A 16,578-nucleotide genomic window follows, 5' to 3' on the forward strand; every position below is an offset into this window, starting at 1 on the left:
AAAGTGTTATTTGAAAGTCATTCGCTAAAAAGGGAAAAAAAACTGAAGAAAGAAGAGCTTTTCTGCTGAAGACACTCAGGCAATTAATTAAACCTCTTCTGGAAATAGCATAAGAACTTACAAATAAATAGTGGTTATTATCAGGAACAAGAGCAACAGTGACAGGACAATCACATTACTTTCCAGTGACAAATTAATTGATTTTTTAAAGTTGTTCAGAGAATAATATTATAAAAACACTAGACAGTTTAATAAGGAAAAATCCCCATTTTTTTCATTATCAGACTATGGTTGCTTCTGTACATTTCATCTTGTTCCTTTTATCTTCTTATGTGGAAAGGTCACACCTTGCTGTAATTGAAAGTAGAATTTTTCAAGGTTTCATTCTAAATGATTTTACAGGAAATCATTCCAGTAAAATGGATGTGGAACCTGTTTACATGGTTTACCTGTTACCCGTATACTTTAACATGTACTACAGAGTAAGATATTCCTACTATTTTCTGATTAAAAAAAATATGGTGGGACAAGTGTTAGGTAACAGAGTTGTTATGTGTGCTCACAGTGGTAAGAGCACTGGAGTAGAAACATTGAACTGCAGGATTCTGCCACTGACTTTCAGTCCATTGTTGTAAAAAGTATTTCATCGCTGTTTTCTTAGCTCACCCACTTTCCAAAAACAGTAGCTTTATGTAACTGAATCAAAGAACCTTTTAAAGTGAGTGTGGGTTATTTTCTCATTGTTCAATGCACTGAGCTTTCCAGTGCCCTTATCAGTGCTTTCAATCAAGTTCTGCATCACTGCAACCACTTGTAGGATTCATCACACTTTATCCACCCAATATGTTAGACGTCTAATCTACTTTGTTGACCCCCTATAATAAACAGGAAATTACTCTTATTTCCACACTGCCGATATTAGAAATTTATGCAGAGTAGGATAAATTGCTGTATGGAGGTCCCTCTTTCTCCCACTGTCTGCAGAAAGGGCCTAGACAATTACCTTAGGCTAAACATTGATCTTTAAACTTCACATGAGATGAATACTGTGCTCAGACCAGGGGAAACAGCTTACATATCTTGAGTGGTTTTTGTTAATCTAGTTGGAATTTATTTTGTTTTGTAGTTGTAGGACATGTTGATCACTGAGAATAAGGCTTTCTGTATCCCCAGAGGTCAATGTATATACCCGCACTACCTAGAGAAAATCTCGTTAGCTGATTACTCAGAAGGTGTGAGATTTCACCATAAGTTTTTGTGAGAAGGTACTGCAGCAGTGTGGAGAATGGAGGCCTGAAATGTAATAAGGAAATAGGTTTTCCATAGGACAAGAACTCTCTAGCTTATGAGTTTACAGAGCCTGAGAGCATTGTTAACACCAGGATCACCATTCATTGCTAAAAATTTGTTTTAACTGTGAGATAAAACTTATGATGTTTTTGAAAACATCCGTCTCCTCCGTCAGGATTTATGGAACAGCTTTATATCTTTCACTTTCCTAATAATGTAACTCTTCGCATCATAATTTCTAAGTCAAACTTGTCTTTTAGATTTAGTCTTTATTAATGTGTTTGCTGCTGTTTTCATTATCTTATATGAATTTTTAGTACACTTCTTTCGTTTTCTTTTTTTTTTAAGCCTTAAATCAATAAAAAGCATAAAAGCTGTGTCATTTCAGATTGGAGGAGCTGTCCAATTTTACTAGCCTCTTTAATGATATGATCTAAAGCATAAGCTATTATCACCATTATAGCTATAAAAATATATTTTTGGTTTTTATGGTGTGATATGTTTCTTTATTTGGAGAATGACTATTAAAAAATTCAATATGGTAACGTGGATTGACAAGCTTCATTTTTTGGTATTAAATTTAATTATATAAAACCTAATTTGTCCCATTAGAACTATAGGAATGAAGTAAAGTACTTTTAACTTTGATGTCTGCTGTAACTCTTCAGGAAACATAAAAGTTAACAGCTTAAATAAGCCTTTTCTTTCTTTAAAGACATACTACAGCTCAGGAAAAATTCTTATAATTGCAGTAAACAGCTGATTGTTGCACAAGAAAAAATTCACTGAGATGTATGTCGTGTATGTTTTAACAAACACACTAACCAGTCCTGTTTGGTTTTTTGTTTGTTTGTTTGTTGTTTTGTTTGATTTTTTTTTTTGTTAAAAGTAAATCAATGGTTATAGAAAAGAAGAAAAAAAACAAAACAAAACAAAACAAGAATTATTGTTAAGCAGTTTAGCAAACAAATCTCCTGACATCACTTGATGTTCTTCCCTGTTTTGCTGTTCAGGTATACTTGAGCACTGGGAAATATCAATGAGAAATTCATCCAGTCAGGAAACAGGAACAGACATTTGAGAAATCATTCACAGTCTCATAGCATGGAAAAGTGCTCCTTAAAATACCTAGTGCTTTTGGAGAAATTTGCAGACAATTCATTGATCAAAAATGAGATCTTACTCTGGAGGTATGAGGATGCAACAAGGAGTTTAATGTCTCTAGTGTACTGTAGGTTTTTCCTATTAAGTCACTTCATTAAATAGCTTTTCGGAGTGTAGAGTTGGATTTTGGGTACAGATATCATGTCTGGATTTGAAGTAGAACATTACACAAGCTATGTACTATTTCAAAAAATGATTTGAGGCAAGCTAGTGTTAGGAGGCAAAGTGCATAGATCTAAATACCATTTAAATCTTCCTCAAAGTTTATGATTTTTGATGTCTGTATTTTACTTAAAGTCTGTCTGGATCAGAGAGGTACTAGCATAAGTGTTTCCCCGACAGAATAGGTAGAGCCAAACAACAGAGTGCACGTCCAAAGCTGAAAACTCTATGAATAGCTGATAATTTTGCTACAGAGACTATTATAATGATATACCTGTCTAGATGACAGTCAGAGTAGTGGACTACTGCCTCTAAGTATTTCTATTGATAAAAATGCTCAAATTATTTAATAATTTGACAGTAGTTTCTAAAAAATCACAAAACATTTCTATTTGGCTTACTTCTGGGTGAGTTTTGGGATCCTCTCTCAAAATAATTAAAGACTGAAAGACTTTTGGTGTCCAGCAGCTAACAAAAGCTGACAGACAGGAGTACAGTGTGGAGGAAAAGCAGCAGAAAGAGCTGAACTTCCCCAAATCTGCTTGGTCTCTTCATTCTATTCAGCTTTGCTACCCAAGCATCACTACAATGACCAGGGCATTGATATGTAGGAAAAAAGTATTTCTAGGGCAGAATATTCCTATTAATTTCAGTTGACTATGTGTAACAATACTTGAAAATAGCTGCATACCTGGGAAACTTCCCCATGATAAGCAATTATGTTACTCTAAGTAAGTTATTTTTTATTTTACTTATTAATCATTCTCCAATGTGCTTTTGGTACCCTTGTGTTAAATGTTTATGTGCAGAAAATTCAGTTTGTATTTAATCCCTTCTTGTGGAGAACAAGTTACTTACCATGTCTAGCTCTGTCCACAACACAGTGCAAGATAAAATATTATTTAAACAAGTTTATCTGGACAAAAAAGGAAAAATAAAAAAACAACAACAGATTAAATTTGGGAGGGGAATAATATTTTCTAACCAGTCTAACCATATGTCTATCATTCCTTCTGGTGATCTATAGGGAAAGGGAAAAGTCTATCTGGAATGCCCTGTGAAAAATGCAAACATAGACAATGAAGTAAAGAGAATTTAAGCTTTCAGCACTGTGACTAACCTCTTTTGTCCTCTTCCCAATGTAAGTGCTCTCACTAGCTTGCACACCTGTGTGATCTCTGCTGCTGTTTTTTGGAATATCATGATGCTGATAGCGGCTTCATCTGCATTGGTCACAGAATTTAGGCTTTCACGTAAGCAATGCAAGCTAGAGAAAGTGGCTGCTTCTTAGGTCCTTGTCTTCATAAGCTGCTCATGCTTTTCTATCTATTCCCAGCTGAGAACATTAGCACACTGGAAGAGTGTTAGCACATCAGCACGCTGACATTGTAAATGTCAGCAAGAGCTGCCTGAGTGGCTTTCTGCTTCATATTGTTATAAGAATCCAGCCTTGAGCAAGACAGCCCAGTAGGAAATCTTTTTTGAAAGGGTCTCAGACATTTTCTTCTGGAGGAGTTAAGTGTGTGGAAGGTCTGGTTTATCAACATCTTTCACTTTCTCTGTTTTTTGTTTTGTTTTTAATTAAGAAAATGCTGTTCAGGCATCAACAGTGCCACGGAGATGGTATTGATGGTTGTATATAAATGCTGGAGGTTTATTTGGTTGGCAGTTACAATTTTGCATGTTATCCTTTGACTGATGATTCTGCTCTCAAATCACAATATATGCCAAGAGCATGACACACAGGATTCCTCAGCTTTGAGTCTTACTATGTTGTCAGATATAATCACCTTTCTTCCACATATGAGAAATTCATATTTTTATAGCAAAATGCTGATCCCAGCAAAGGTGAAAATAATCTCCTTAATAATGATACTAATACTTCCAGGAAGGGAAAAGAAGCATCATAGATTATAAAATTAATTCTTATGGCTTAATTCTTGTGGAACAGATTGAATTTTCAACAGTAAAATGAGTTAATGACTGCTGATTATTATCTTGACTTTTTTCTTTTTTGGAAGACTAAATAAGGACACATTTGTTTACCCCTGATTTAAATATTTCAGGTTGTCCTGGATTAATGAGAAGAATGGGCAGCTCCATTTATTCACCTATTCCTGCAAAATATAAAAAAATATAACAAATTAGCTGTGTACTAAATTTGAGGCCTTTTAGACCTGGGCACTAACTCACTGTAAGAAATCAAGGTTGTCTTGAGACCCTGAAGGTAAAGCCTTCAGATGATGTGTGCTGAGACCTGATTTCTATGACAAGCTGTGGCCAGCCATGCAGCCATTTGAATGCCCATAGAATTAAGTCAGTTCTTTCACAGTAAATTACGTTTGCATAGTGTATGCAAACTAACATTTCTGACACATTGAAGGTACAAAGGAAGCCTCTTTTATAGGAAATTTAGTGAAGGTGTCCTTGTTCTGTCCCCATAGTTCAGCCCCTTTGCTAGCCCTCTTCCTCCAGCATCTCCTGGGGTTGTCACTTTGTCACTTGCGGTTCTGCTTTTCCACTGCAGGCCCTCAGAGGAAATCCCCTGGAAGTCCTGCATCTTTGCATAGATCTGCAGAGGTGACTTTGCTGTACTAAAGGGGATTTCATAAAGGTTACATTCCAGGAACCTCTGAAAAAAAAAGTTTTACCTACCTACTTGAGGTGCCTGGAGTACAGCACTGCAGCAGATGAAGCCTAAGAAAATGTAACCATGTTCAGTTTAAATTACCATATGACTTATTTTTAATTTAAGAGCAGTGTATTATATGACGTGTGAGTTTGTGCACACAGCAAAATTGTGGTTATTCAGGCACTCGTGATGATGGAGGGAAGAGCAACTTAAGTGCCTTGTGGTGAATACATAATCCATAGATGAGTCAGTCAGACTTGTAAATCTGTTTTGTAAATCTCCATCATAGGGAGCAAATGTAAATTAAAAAGAACATATGATTCAACAGCTAATCAGATTAAAAGATTTGAAAATATTGGCAATTTTTTTTCTTTCCTTCTGGAATCTAAATTAAAGAAATAACATTTAAGTGAAATATGATTGATTGACAGAGGGGAAAAAAAAGTAAGATCGTAAGCTGAAGGAGTGGCAAAGAGAACATACCCTACCTTACAGGATGCTCGATGATGGGAGAGCTGTATAATCATTGCTAACTATACTTCTAGGCTGAAGATAGTGAGGTTAGAGATGGAATTTTAGGATCAAAACAACACAGTTAGGGTACAAGCATGAAGCTGAAAGTCCTGTCTTCAAAGCTATTAGTATATTAAACATCTGAAAAAGCACTTAGCAATACTTTGTTTAAAAAAGCTATTACAAACCCATGGAACTGTGTCCTGTGTTTTTCTCCCCTCTTCATTTAAATGAATATGAGAAAAGAAGAAATATTTATAAAGCTTTTACTGGAAGAGTGCATGGCAGGGTTTCTAAAGTACTTTCTAATATATGACCTGTCATTTAGAGTGATTGTTTTCCTCTATATGAGCAGAAGAACTTTATAAAGGATAAAGGAAATAAAAATGATGTCTAACCTATATGCTTGAGATATAAGAATAAAAAAAAGCCCAATGTGTGCATGCATAGATAAAGCCATGTGTTCTCTTCTGCTGTAGTTCTTCATATGCTTTTAGGTGATCTTAGCTAGAATATTTCCCTCTGACTTATAACTCTTATAACTTATAAGGATAAGGTGAAGCAGAACATTTTTTAATGTGAGCAAATGAGAGGACAGCCAAATATAAATTATCCAAGGTGCAGGGAATCTTTTCTCCAAAGTTTGTTTTTAGATAACTTCTGAAAGTGTAGCTGCTGACAATAATGTTATAAAGAAATAAATATAACTTCTGGTATTTACCTGGAGCTAGTGTATGGATTTTCCTAAAGGAAAGGAAACAAAGAAAAGCTTCTAGAAGTATACAATGCATATAGCTGCTTCCTTTCCCATCCCTGCAGGAGGAAGGATCCACATCTCTGTTCTGACATGTGAGCTGCTCCTTACACATAAGGGAGCTGACACTCATACTCACATGGGTAAGAGCAAGAGAGACACGTTCTGAACTCAGTTACTCAAGGCTGCAGAGCTTTTCATGTCCTGCCCCTAGGACTACCTTCCTTCTTTCTTTAACTGTGTGTGACTCAAAAGCTATGTATAGGCTATATTTGCTAAAAGGTGACCTTCGAGATATAAAGGGATAGAAAAAGCAAAAAAGATTCCCCTCTCTGCCAGGGAACTTGCCAGAAATACTCAGTGCACAGATAAAGGCAAGTAGACCTCAACATGAGGGACCTGGAAAGAACTGGGTTCAACACTTTTGTCCTTTGGAGAGATAATGTTACTAACCTAAATTATGCTGGCCCAGTGAAGCTCTATCTTTTGTTTGGGATGATGGTCCCAAAAGAGAAACCATGATTTTCCTCTGCATCTTGACATAGAAAATATTTGCAGCTGGGATCTCACATATTTACAAAGATCTGCTGTTTATTCATCATCACTCTGAATCTGTTTAGGATTTTACTTTTTGAGCCGCGGAGGCAAGGCTCCGGTCCTCCTGCCTTTTGGGACATTTAACTCACTGAAATGGAAATGTCACCAAGATGGAAAAAGAAATACTTCATGAAATTAACTCTCTTTTTATTTCTCTTCCGGAAAGTATTTAGCTCATTACAAATAGTCGCAGAAAGATTTTATTGCAGATATTTCAAGAAATACGGTTATTGCTGCAATTTACTGTTTGTTAATTATTTTATCCAGAGCTCTCTAATTAAAAGCTTCTGTCCTTTTCTACCTCTAGTGGTGCAGATAAAACAGATAACAATAAAACAAGTTTTAATGAAAAGTGTAGAATCCAATAAGTCAAGTGTACTTTACCACTAAAACAATGTGATAAAGACTAGCTGAGATAAACATTCACTGTGTTATCATTATGTTATGCCCAGAAGGACCAAAAAGATGAAACAACACAATCTGTTTATAGCTGAATTTTCTATTATTAGAAGAATTGTGGTGACCACAAGGTCACAATAAAAAGAATCAACATAGAAAAGTTACAGTTTAGGCCTTCTACTACTTCAGCCTTGGCTCTTTCAGAGCCTGCAAAAAAAAGGGAACCTTACTTGTATTGTCTTACAGTGTAAACCTTACCCACAGGATCACAGTGACGATCTACAATATTGTAGAATGGAAAATCTTAATCCTGTCCCTTAAAATACACCAGCAAATTAAATACTCTCATAGGCCACTAAATCATAATGCATTCTCTCACTCTCTTCTCTCCTCCTTTTAATAAGATATAAATATATAAGAAGCTGTGAACCTACATAGGGATTCTCACCAAAGGATTGAGAATTAGGACTTCTTCATGCTCAGCCTGTAATCCGATGTTTGGTGTTTGTTTTGCTCATTTTATTTTCTATATTTATGGGTAAAAATGAACTTAACAATTACAGTGGCTTAATAAGGACGTAATTCCAATAGTGTAAATGGAATTGGCAGGTACTCCTAATGCACTAATGTGTGAGTGATTGTAAGATCAAAATCCAGAGCCTTGCACCGTCCATGCCTAGTTAAAGCAGGCATACATTTTAATTCTTAATCTGAAGTACATTAACCTCCCTTTGAACCAAGGTACAGTTGAGGTTCTAGTGGTAAAATCCAGGGAGATTACAGAACAAAAAATAGCTATGAGATTTATGCCTGTCTGAAGGCATCTGTTGCCACCTGAGAAAACAACTGGACAGTTGGCTTTTTTGTCTTTTTCATTCATGTAGATGTTTCAGAACTGGTGTAGTTATGTTTCATGTTGAACAGAATTGTTTTCTGTAATAAGAGCATTTTTGTGAGAGCTGAGTACATTACATGTTTTAGCCTCCCTCATACCCTATTCTAAGTGTGGATTTGCCGTTATATTTTTCAAAATGGGACCTATCATGTAAACCGCCCTAACAGGAATCTGTAGTTATTTATTCATTTATTTAGTTAGTTAGTTTCATAGTGAAACAGTAAGGAAGCTCAATCCGCAATCTAAAGTAAGTTATTGTACTGAGTCTGGCTGGGATGGAGTAAACTTTTTTTGTAGTATCCCATATGGTGCTGTGTTTTGGCTTTGTGACTAAGCCAGTTGATAGCACAGTATTTTGGTTATTGATGAGCAGTACCTTCACAGAATTTTCTCTTTTTCCCCTCTCTTCCCTCACAGTGATTAAGCTGAGTGTGGGCAAGATGTAAGGAGGGGGTACAGCTGGGACAGGTGACCTGACTAGCGAGAGGGACATTCCATATCATATGATGTTGCACTCAGCCATAAAAGCTCAGGGAAAGGAGGAGGAAGGGGGAACATTTGTGGTTATGGCGTTCATCTTCCCAAGTGATGGTTACATGTGGTGAAGCCTTGCTTCCTGGAAAGTAGCTAAACAGAAGTTTATTCACTACTGCCAATAGGAAGCAGTGAATAAATACCTTATTTTGCTTTGCATTGCTTGTGTGCACCCTTTTGTCTTACTTATTGAACTGCCTTTTTCTCAAGCCACAGGTTTCCTCACTTTTACTTTCCTAATTCTCTATCAAAGCCCACTGTAAGTGGGGGAGTGAATGAATGGCTGGGTGGTTGACTAGTTGTTGGCTGGGCTCAACCCACCACAGTAATACACATAGCATAGGTAAAACAATCATTGGTAACACACAAAAATGTTTTTAATAAAGTTAGTTAAAAGAAACAAATGCAAAACTTCCTTTCTCATAATATCTTAAAATATTTAACTCAAAGACCAAAGCCAATAAGTGATTTTGACAGCAAAGAATCATCAAGGTGGACTTGGTAAACCTTGATGAAAAGCTACAGTCCAGCACCTATCTTGCACTCATGTCCTATTGATCTTGCAGACGTCTTGGTGGTGTTTCCATAAATTCCCTGTGTGTCTAGGGTGAAAGTTTATTGTTTCTGCAGAGCTCTGGCAGGTGTCTGCTTTGGTAGGAAGACACAAAATAAATGCAAAGAAACCATGAACCACTTATAGAATTGGTCCTTTTAAAAGCAACAAGATGAGTGCAAAGCAAAGGAAGTGGTGCTTTTTAATATCTTTCTATGCAAATCCTAGAGCAGTCATGAAGGAAATGAGATACTCCAGTTTAACTACCACTTTGACTTCAAGGAAGTTAAGCCTCTGTTTCTCACACTCCTAGAGAGTACTAATTGAGCTATAATTTAGCCTAGAATGAGGGATTATGAGGTTTTTCAGCCAATAATTTACCTTTACCTCTTCTTATTGCTTGCTGGTATTGCATCTGTTTATCAGATCTATTCTTTATCTTCAGTCACGCTTATAGTTATTTCTATTCTCAGCATATTCTTGAGAGAATTTCAATCTTTCCAGTGCCTGGATACTAAAGAATCAGTTCTTTTTATGTCCAATGCTGTCCTAAGACTTACCTCACTGGAATAGTTTGAATGTGCTTAGAAGACAGGTGAAGACTTCAGCCCTGGTGTCTGACCCACCTGAGAGATTGTTTGATGTGAGAATCTGCATATCTCTCTTTCATAGTTTGTTTTCAGATTCTTTCTAGTGTTTGCCTTGAAAACTGGCACATGAGTGACTTGCCTGATAGATTCACATTTTATTTTTGTTGGTTTCAGTACTCAGTTGCTTTATTTTCATGTAGGGCAGCTGTTCTTTATTGTGGAACTTGCTCCCTTTCTTATGGTATACATCTACACTAGTGGGCTGAATATCCTTTGGAGGACTGACTCACTAGTGTTTTATGATTCTGTCCTTGAGTATCCTAGTCAAACTTTCCACAGATTAACACATTTTTTTCTCAAAACAGGCTGACCTTGCTCAAGTTGCTCAAGGTTATTCACTTAGTTGACCAAGGGAAGCCTGTCAATCTGATCTTTTTGGATTTCAGTAAAGGCTGTTTGTTTTAGGTTTCCAAATGTTAAATTAATTAAATTAAATATAAATTATAAATTAGAGTCATTAATGTTTTCAAAAACTGTGTATAGTACTTGAATTTTCTGTGTATGTATTATGCTTGTATGTTTTAAATTAATTTAGTTTGTCCTAGGGATTTTTTGGCATTTTGTGGTTATAAACTGGCTTTCATTGATTGTGGGTTTACTGCTTTCTCTTCTATGACACTGAAGATTTCAGATATTACACTTGCAATATATTCCCATTTCAATCTTGTCAGTGACCAGGCCTAACTACAACCATTACTATGTCCATTTGCCTGGGGACTGGAATATGGTTTGCCCTTATAATTGCTATTCCTCCCCTATAGCTTTTTTTTTCCCTCCTTGCTTTATTTTTTAATATCAAATATTTGTGGGAGTTGAATCATACTGGGTAATGGAGGTTTGGGAAAAAAACAAAACAAACCAAAACAAACAACATAATGTCCAAGCTTGATTTCTCTCTTCTGCCAATGTAAACACACCCTAAAAGAAAACTGCAATATACAATTTACTATAAACACTCTATTAGGAAGTTAAACATCATAGCATTTATTGTGCAAAATTTATCTGTTTTAAAGACAGTGTGACATTGCTAAACCATAGCTGATATACGCTGGGTTTGAAAAGCAAAGAGTACCTTTAGTCAGCTTATCCAGCCCTTCCAAGCTGTGGAGCTGAGGACATTAGTCTTGGAGTTTTGCTATAATTTTTCTGATAATTATGAAATACAGAGTTCTGAAGCGTTACAGTGTTTCTTCAGGGCTAAAGCAGAAGTCTAGTTTGCGACAGACTGTGAATTAATCCTCATGCAAGGAAAAAAAAAAAAAAAAGAGCCTACTCCCCCATAATCAGATTGACAACAAATCAAAAAGAAAAACAAAAGAAAACAACAGAAAAAAACAGCTTCAAATTTCCTTGATATCTAGAAGGCCAGATTTTCTTAATTTTTATGTCATGTTTCTGGTAGTCCCAAATCAGAATTTCATACAGCCTTTTTCCTAACTGTGGAGACAGTTTAATATGGAATCAACCAAAATTATGAAAAATAATCATGACAGATTGAAGAATCTTTTTTATCCTGCAAATTGAACTTTCTAAGAATGTAGTTATTGAATATAAAAGATTAGTATCAGTCATGGGATTATTATCCAGAGTAACAATATCTGTAAAAGAAATTTTATAATTAAATTTAACACCAGCTAACATTCCCTCAGAGAGTAACTATAAATCTATATATAGACAGGGACTTGATTATAATCAACTTAGAAATCCTTTAGTTTTTCTCTCATAAATATTGTTATCACATCCAGGAATAAAAAGATGACAGTGGAGATTTTTTTAACCTTTATCTTTTTCTATTTTAATCTAAGATAGCTCTGAATCAAGAAATTGACTGACAAAGGGAGGGCCAGAAAGGATGTACTGGAGACAGAGATAGGACATCTCCCTAATGGTGAAACTCCATGAATGTCTGTCCAGTGAAAGTAGCTTAAAGGAACATTTTCAAATGATGCTTGGCCTGACATTTACAATACCTAAGAAAAATCTCTTATTAAGCTTAAATAACCAGAAATACCTGTTTTGCAGGTCTATGTGTGTATATTGAACTGTGATTTTAAAGACTTAAATTCCAGGTTCAGATCTACCATTTGTACCTATCAGGTGGGAAGTATAACACTAACATTTTCATAAAAAGCTCTGTGATCAGATTAAAGGAAAAAGCCAATATTAATATTAAACATTTATTGCTGTGATGAGGCCGCTAACAAATATGACACAGAAGCATAGAATCATAGAAACATTTATGCTGGAAAAGACCTTCAAGGTCATCAAGTCCAACCATTGAACAACAGTAACAAAGTGACTGGAAAGTAATGTAGAATTGAAACTATAGTAAAGAAAAAAAAAAGAAGACACACAAGAAAGACCTATAAAGATGTCCCTGATGACCTTTTTTTGTTTTACTGTAGTTCTTGAGAACAAGGTAGAGCCTTGCAGGAATCCCCCTGACAGCTGCAGGATTCATCTGGGTGGAAAGGGTTGTGTTTCTGGAGGAGTCAATGGGAGGGGGGTTTGCCAAGGGGAAAGTGTTTCCTGTCACCCAGAGAGGAACCTGCTGTCCCATGCCCAGTGAGGGCAGCTGCTGTGTTCCTCCGGGGTACTGTGTCTTCTCTGCTCTTCATGAGCTTTGTGCCTGAGCAGTCTTTTTAACTGTGCCAAGAAGATGACAAGTACACCTGAGGGTTATGCAGCATTTTTTTTGCTATGAAGAAAAGTTTGGATGTTCTGGGAAGGGAGTTGTATAGTTTGTGTAACTGGAAAAATAAGTGAATTATATATTCTTTGGCATTCTTAATTCCAGTAAAACCCCAGCAAATTGCTTTGTCACACAATTAACAGTCACTTTAGAGTCTGCTGCAAAATTAGTGACTATATTTAAACTCCTGCCCATTAAATGTAAGTAATTTCTCTAGTGCTTTGGAGTTCATAATCAGGGAAACCCAAAACCAGCCAAGTAGCATTCTATGCATGTCTCTGCTGAAATGGCTGTTACATGCGAAAAAATCCAATGGAACCAAGCCGTTGCTGATACAAAACCAACCACTTGACTATATTTTCCCTTTGGAAGACTAAAATGAAGGTGTTCAAAGTTTTCCTGCTCTCTGTTATGGACTGAATGGTTTGGAATGTCAAAATTTTTTTTCAGTAGCGGTGACAGTTCTGAGAAACATAATATGCTGGCGCATTAGTATCAGGAAAGCCAGTGGTGTCAACAACACAAGGAGCAAATAGATTATAATGTTGCTTCTGAGATGATCTCTCAGGAAAAATACCCCAAAAACCACATTTGGCTGAAAGGATCTTTTCCTTTCCCCTTTCCAAGCCACAAAGCTGGGAGTTGCACCTTGAATAACATGTGTGACTTAAAAGAGGAAAATTAAGTAAAATTATACAAGCCAACACCACATCTAAATGATAAGTAGCCTTGAAAACTTCTAACTCAGATAAATGCTTATAAAGGCCTCCATAAAAGTTAATGCTCCTAGTTTGATTCCAATAGAAAAAAAAAGTAAAATGTCAGCCTTGTAATAAATGCACTAAAGGGTGAATGCCACATTTAAATAAATAAAACCTTATGTCTGAAAAGTAAGAACACTAAAATGCATGAGGATGTAAAAAGAATGTATTAACCTGATGGGCTTCATCTGTTGTTGCTCAGAGGATTGTGAAACAGAAGTAAATCTGAAGAACTAGAATGAGTTACACATGCATGAAATAACAAAGATTAAGTGAAATGAAATGTAGGAGCCACAAGTTACTTGGACATCAGCAACATATATTTTTTGCCCAGTTATAAATGTCTCTATATAACATTTCTTTCCTTATATTGTGATGTGTTTAAATATATGCAGGAGAACAGCTTTTCGGTGTTGTTCATATCACCAGAGCCATTTAGTTTTTCAGTAAAGCTGCATGCTTTGCTAGCATATTTGCAGTCAGCTGATGATGTAGAAAATATCATAGTATGTGTTTAAAAGTTTGTATAGCTACTTTGTACAGCGGGTGACAATCTGGTTTCAGAAATCAGTTTCTGATTAACAGTCGTAAGGTTCATACATTTAGACTGATGCATAATCTAACAACATGATGATAATGAATATCATAAGTATATTTTGAGACTATATATCAAGATTTTGACATTTCAGAATGTCCTCTGTTTGAAACTCTATTTGCTACATGTTGCTTCTCATTAGACGGTACAAATGTCACCCTGCTGTGGTGTATTTGTTGTACAGCCTCATCGACATGTAACGGTTTGACAGCAGATATTAATTTCATCTCTCTGGCTGATGACTTAAATTAATTTTCTCTTTCCACTATTAACAGAATTTCCTGCAAAAACCAAGGCATGAGGATGAGGTAACAGACATGTATTTCCCAGCCTTGTAGAGTAAATGATACCTTGTCCCTCTTTGGTCAGTGAAATTCCTGCTGCCAGCATTTGGTGTGCTTTACTAGCACAGCTAGGTGTCCAGTAGATGTCAGGTTGAGGTGTACAGCTGTACTCCAAGGAAATATCCTCCTTCCATTTCCAGGCTGGAGAGTCCCTCATTTGTTCAGATCCTCCTGCTGACAGACTTTCTGTGTTCACTCGGTTAATGTGAAGGGGCTTCGGTCCCGGCTTTGCCCTTCAGTACTGAGAGTGGTCTGTATCTTTAATTTTACTGTGAGGTACAGAGTGGGTAATGGACTTACGGAGTAATTTATTTCTGGAATAAAGCCTGCAGCAGCTATTCTCAAATGCTGTTTTTCCCTACAAGTCTCCTGGTACACTGTGTGTGAGATGTCTTTCTCCGCCTACTCCTGGCTTCTTTCTGTTTTCCACCAAACCGCTAAAAAGTAAGACTTTAGGGATGTTAGAGAGACAGTGAGACAGTTCAGTAACAATCCTTTTGAGAAAAATGCAAGTGGAATTGTATGGAAAGCAAGTGAATGTGCTCACATAATACAATATGTGAAGACACAGTAGCATTAAAGTTTTGGAAATGTTTGTGTTTTAGCAAGTACCCAGGAATAAAGCAGTTATGTACGACAGAAGGCAGAGAAAGGGTATGGACTCATGTATTTTTAGAGATTGTGTTTGGTTACCAACTTAGCTGCTTTTCGCTGAGAGGTAATCAGTTACTCAGCTGGCCTATGTGCTGTGTCAGATGTTTTTGTTTTTCTGAGTGAAAGAAATTTGGACACTTGAGAGATTGCTCTGTCGCCTCCTCTCCCCTCCCCTCTTAAACTTCTAACCTGATCTTTATGGCATTTGTTGACTTTCAACCTGTTGATATGACACTGAAGCTCATAAGGTGGAGAAGATTTATTATATTACAGTGTGATCTGTCGATGTGTGATTTTTCTTTCTATCAGGAGGTTACTTTATTGAGATCATAAAATGAAAATCAGTTTTTCATTTCTACCTCCCACTTGTTCCTCCTTAATTTATTGAAACAATTCTGCAAAGAGTAAAAGAGATTCATTTCCAGGGTTTTTAAAGTAGGAGAGGAGTTCTAAGACTGAGAAAAAATGTTTTACAATAGAGATGAAAGGAAAGTTGAGAAAACGGAAAATTGAATGCCTTCACAGTGTTTTATTGAATATGTTCAACTTTGATGAAACACAAAGGCATTGCTACATATTTTAAGCTGACAGATGATAAATTTGGGGGGACAAAACAAAAGACAAAGTAGAGCAGCTACTTTTTCCCTTTCAGATGTGTTTATGAGGGAAACATACAATGGCTGTAATTAGAAACTGGACATTATCCATTCACAGTAATTAAATCAACTACGACGTTTATCTGGTATCTTAGGCTTGGAAATAACAGGAAGAGTGCAGCAAAAATAAATGCCTAATGATGCTATTTTATGCCTAAATAGAGAGATTAAACTGCAGCTAGAAATACCAGTTAATTATGTGACCATTAAATAAGCAATTAACTATGCAAATGTGCTAACATTTAGTTACCTTCTTTGTAATTTAAAAGACTCCTGTATTGGCCCTATTTCTGATGTTTCTCTATTGACTTCTATTGATAAGTGACATGCCAGTGATCTCAAATGAAGAATGTAAATGAAAAAAAATCTGGGTCTGAGGGCTCTCATCTTACTATCTTTGCATGACAGTTTGCATGCAGTTATTTTGACTGGAGTTGCTGCTATGACTGTCATAAATGCTATGCAGAGGAGAGACCTACCTCTTCAGTGTGTGTACATGATCTAAATGACATGACGTGCTTTGGGGAATCAAGCAAATATTTTGATTTTGGGAAATTAAATTAAAGAAATGATCTGGTTACAAGGCAAAGAGTCAAAGGAAAACTCAGATGTCTAAAAAGTTGTTGTTGGAAAAATATCTCCAATAGATTTTGAAATGCAAACATTTCTGAAAGTGTAGCCAGATGGAAAGAGCTGCATGATGTTGATGTCTGCAGGACCTGAAGGAGACAGA

Source organism: Nesoenas mayeri (genome assembly GCF_963082525.1).
Source record: "Nesoenas mayeri genome assembly, chromosome: 2".
Lineage (NCBI taxonomy): Eukaryota > Metazoa > Chordata > Aves > Columbiformes > Columbidae > Nesoenas > Nesoenas mayeri.